We start from the raw sequence: 5,296 nt of genomic DNA on the forward strand, positions 1-5,296 counted from the left end.
CTCATTATCAGAGAAATGCAAATCAAAACCACTATGAGGTACCATTTCACGCCAGTCAGAATGGCTGTGATCCAAAAGTCTACAAGCAATAAATGCTGGAGAGGGTGTGGAGAAAAGGGAACCCTCTTACACTGTTGGTGGGAATGCAAACTAGTATAGCCACTATGGAGAACAGTGTGGAGATTCCTTGAAAAACTGGAAATAGAACTGCCTTATGATCCAGCAATCCCACTGCTGGGCATACACATTGAGGAAACCAGAATTGAAAGAGACACGTGTACCCCAATGTTCATCGCAGCACTGTTTATAATAGCCAGGACATGGAAGCAACGTAGATGTCCATCAGCAGATAAATGGATAAGAAAGCTGTGGTACATATACACAATGGAGTATTACTCAGCCATTAAAAAGAATACATTTGAATCAGTTCTAATGAGGTGGATGAAACTGGAGCTGATTATACAGAGTGAAGTAAGCCAGAAAGAAAAACACCAATACAGTATACTAAGGCATATATATGGAATTTAGAAAGATGGTAACAATAACCCTGTATACGAGACAGCAAAAGAGACACTGATGTATAGATCAGTCTTTTGGACTCTGTGGGAGAGGGAGAGGGTGGGATGATTTGGGAGAATGGCATTGAAATATGTATAATATCATATATGGAACGAGTCGCCAGTCCAGGTTCGATACACGATACCAGATGCTTGGGGCTGGTGCACTGGGACGACCCAGAGGGATGGTATGGGGAGGGAGGAGGGAGGAGGGTTCAGGATGGGGAACACATGTATACCTGTGGCAGATTCATTTCGATATTTGGCAAAACCAATACAATATTGTAAAGTTTAAAAATAAAATAAAATTTAAAAAAAGTTTAGAAAAGGTGATGGCTCATACCAAGTGACATAAAAATTACAAAATGTCATGGCAGATGGTGGAAGAAGGTATCAGAAAGATTTAGAGAAGCAGCATGCTAAAATGAATATACTAAGTAAGCAAACTAGCCCAGCAACTGATTGTGTTCCCTAAGAGGGCTGAGAGGATACAAAAATGATAGGGACTGTGCTGGTGAGAGGGGCACCAGCATCACTGAGCAGCTCAGTGGTATTGTCCTCTGTTTACTTTAGCGAGCAGTGAGAGACACTGACCTGGGTATAGAACCAGATTCCCTGAGAGCAATAGGGATGGCAGGATCTAGAATCATGGAGATCAGCGGCAGTGCTTACCCATCAGAAAAGAAGTGGGCCTGATTGTTGTAATTAGCAGTTAAGTGCACATAGTAGCTGGAGAAGGCAACAGCACCCCACTCCGGTACTCTTGCCTGAAAAATCCCATGGACAGAGGACCCTGGTGGGCTGCAGTCTATGGGGTCGCAAAGAGTCGGACACGACTGAGTGACTTCACTTTCACTTTTCACTTCCATGCATTGGAGAAGGAAATGGCAACCCACTCCAGTGTTCTTGCCTGGAGAATCCCAGGGATGCCAGAGCCTGGTGGGCTGCCATCTATGGGGTGGCACAGAGTCGGACACGACTGAAGCAGCAGCAGCGGCAGCACACAGTAGCCAGGGCCTTAACCCACAGAAAGCTATAGAAGGGGTTAATAGTCTACTGCGTTCCTAGATAGGTGGGCATCCCATTGACTTGTTAGGGTACTGTTTAACATTTACAATAAAAAAAAAAAAAAACCAGGAATGGATGATCAGCAGGTTGAGGGCAAGTTACACCAATAAAAAGTCACAACCCCTTGAACAGTTTCTAAACCTGAGTAAGCTTTCAAAAATGAAACCCCTGACTGGAGGAAAAGCCGAGCTCCCATGAAGAAAGACTACAACAGCAATGACAAGTATATTCAGTAATGATTTCCCCAGTCTTTCGCTTAAAGACAATCAATGGTCATTTACTTAGGTAACTGTACCCTAGTGGGGCTTCCCCGATGGCTCAGCAGTCAAGAATCCACCTGCAGTGCAGGAGTCATAGGAGACACAGGTTGGATCCCTGGGTCAGGAAGATCCCCTGGTGGAAAGCATGGTAACCCACTCCAGTATTCTTGCCTGGAGAATCACCATAGACAGAGGAGCCTGGTGGGCTACAGTGTTGCAGAGTCGGATACGACTGAAGTGACTTAGCAGGCAGACACGCACCCTGGGGGATAAAAAGAATGCCTAGATACGTTAAAGACCACTTGGCAGAGGACCCAAGTTTTGTTATTGAGACCCAGGAACTAAAGCATTATCATGCCCCCTTCCATTAAAATGGGGGACATATGGTGGTTTGGTAGTAATTTGTGGGGCCTCCATTGGGTCTGAAGATGCGCCCTTGTGGTCATTTCTCCAGTTCAGTTCAGTTCAGTCGCTCAGTCAAGTCCAGCTCTTTGCAATCCCATGGACTGCAGCATGCCAGACTTCCCTGTCCATCACCAACTCCCAGAGCTTGCTCAGACTCATGTCCATCGAGTCAGTGATGCCATCCAACCATTTTATCCTCTGTGGTCCCCTTCTCCTCCTTTGAAATCCATTGATTCTCTTTACGGGAAAGACTGGGGAAATTATTATTGAATATACTTGTCATAGTAGGTGTCATGTGTTTATACTTTCTCCAGTAGAGGATGAGATGGTTGGATGGCATCATTGACTCAATGGACATGAGTTTGGGCAAACTCTGGGAGATGGTGAACAGCAGGAAAGCCTGGCGTGCTGCAGTCTATGGGGTCACAAAGAGTCAGACATGACTGAGCAACTGAACAACAACAACAACATCTGCACAAGTTTATTGGCTTGTGGAATATGAGCTAACGTAGTGAGGAGGACCAAGTGGAAGCCATAAAGCTGTTTCCTACCTTCTGGCAAAAAACAAACAATATTGCATCCTGGACAGGAAAGGAAATCAATCCTTAAAGACCTAAGGCATGCAGGGGTGGTGTTTCCCCATCACATCCTCATTTAATCCAATGTCTGACCCCTACTACAACCAAATGGATCCTGCTGGACAGCAGCAGACTACTGCAAAATCAACCAAATAGTAGCTCCCATTGCAGCCACTCTGGTGAATGTGAAAAACAATGCACTCACCCAATCTATACCAGATCCCTAAGATTCTGGGTCAGTGTTATATTCGGGGAGAATGCGTTATATTTAATCACTCTCAGGGAAGAAGGTCATAAACAGTCCATATCCTCAAGGGATGGACAACAGTATGTCATCTGCAGTATTTTCCAGGGCTATGTTAACTCTCCCACCTACTATCATGACATAATCTCGAGGGACCTGGGCCATCTGAACATTCCTCAGATTATCACATTGGTCCACGATATCTGTATCAATGACATCAAGTTAACTGGGACCTTAAGGAGGATTATCTAACCATAGGATAGACAATGACCGCTGACCATGAGCTGGATCTTGTCAGAACTAATAAGTCCTAAAGTTGTATTGCAGTCTATCATATGATAAAGTGGTATATATGGGATTGAGCAGGTGGCTCAGCACCTTCTCCCCATATCATCTACCACTGCTGTCTCAAAGCTACTCCTCCTGCCCTATCATGGCCATATATTGGCTTTGTATGAGCAGCTGAAAGAGCATGATCTATGATGAGTCAGTTTGACACTTTGGATTAAGCCAAAATGAGCTGTTGTCTACAGAAAAGCACTATGGAGAGGTGGCCTTAAAAGACAGTGAGGTTAATCTTACCAATGGGACAGTGTCAAACACTGCATAGTCATCCACTTTGTGGGAAAAAAAGAAATGGCTCAAATTAAGAATGTACAAGGATTCATGGACAGTCACAATGCATTGGCTGGTTGGTCAGGGACCTGATGAAAAGATACTTAAAGATCAGCAAAAATAATTCTGGAGAACAGGCAGACTAAATGGACTTCAGGAGCATGGGCACAAAGTTTTAAAATCTCTGTATCCCATGTTAATGCCCATCAAATATCAGGTGCCATGGAAAAGGAAAATAAAAACAAGCAAGGAGAAAAAAACCTGCCTGCTGATAAAGCTACCCTCTGTCACTGGCATTTTCAATGATACTGACACACATGAACATGAATGGAGCAACCATGGTGATAGAGATGGAGATGATGTATGGGCCCAGCACAGAGGTCCCATTCACCCAGGTGATTTAACTGCTGCTAATACTGTCTAACCTTCCAGTTACAAAGACTAATCCTATGACTCTAAAACAGCACCATTACTTGAAGTGGTCACTTGGTGGCAAGTTAATTACACCATGGAAAGGGTATCAAATAATTCTGACTTGAATCAATGTATATTATGGATGCTGTGCTTCTCTCTCTACCCAGTCCTACTGCCTTAACTCCCTTCTAGGTGTCATTTCTGAAAGCACTCCCAATAAACCTCCACATACAAGCCTCCATCCCAGAGACTGTCTTCTGGGAAAATTGACCTAAGACATATTGACTCAGAATGAGAACGATTAATAACGTTTCATTTATTTGGTCAGCCACCCTAACCCTAACCACATGGAAGTGCAATTGCACATATGCTCTAGACAAGGGTTTCCTACATGTATTCAAATAAACACATACTACTTTTAACATGGCTAGGTCAATTTTTCAGAAGGAAATAACCAAATGACAAAACAAAAGAATATCTTTGCAATCGCATTAGATCAGATCAGATCAGATCAGTCACTCAGTCGTGTCCGACTCTTTGCGACCCCATGAATCGCAGCACACCAGGCCTCCCTGTCCATCACCAACTCCCGGAGTTCACTCAAACTCACGTCCATCGAGTCAGTGATGCCATCCAGCCATCTCATCCTCTGTCATCCCCTTCTCCTCCTGCCCCCAATCCCTCCCAGCATCAGAGTCTTTTCCAATGAGTCAACGCTTCACATGAGGTGGCCAAAGTACTGGAGTTTCAGCTTTAGCATCATTCCTTCCAAAGAAATCCCAGGGCTGATCTCCTTCAGAATGGACTGGTTGGATCTCCTTGCAGTCCAAGGGACTCGCAAGAGTCTTCTCCAACACCACAATTCAAAAGCATCAATTCTTCAGCGCTCAGCCTCCTTCACAGTCCAACTCTCACATCCATACATGACCACAGGAAAAACCATAGCCTTGACTAGATGGATCTTTGTTGGCAAAGTAATGTCTCTGCTTTTGAATATGCTATCTAGGTTGGTCATAACTTTCCTTCCAAGGAGGAAGCATCTTTTAATTTCATGGCTGCAGTCACCATCTGTAGTAATTTTGGAGCCCAGAAAAATAAAGTCTGACACTGTTTCCACTGTTTCCCCATCTATTTCCCATGAAGTGATGGGACCGG

At 44.2% G+C, this 5,296-nt stretch overlaps 1 protein-coding gene across 1 annotated transcript in view; it reads right to left on the reverse strand.

Annotated features, from left to right (window-relative positions):
- CNGA1 (cyclic nucleotide gated channel alpha 1) overlaps window positions 1-5,296 on the reverse strand; it is a 38,022-nt gene that overhangs the window by 7,110 nt on the left and 25,616 nt on the right. The window lies entirely within an intron of this gene.

This window comes from Bison bison, unplaced genomic scaffold (genome assembly GCF_000754665.1).
Source record: "Bison bison bison isolate TAMUID 2011002044 unplaced genomic scaffold, Bison_UMD1.0 scf7180017864451, whole genome shotgun sequence".
Taxonomy (NCBI): domain Eukaryota; kingdom Metazoa; phylum Chordata; class Mammalia; order Artiodactyla; family Bovidae; genus Bison; species Bison bison.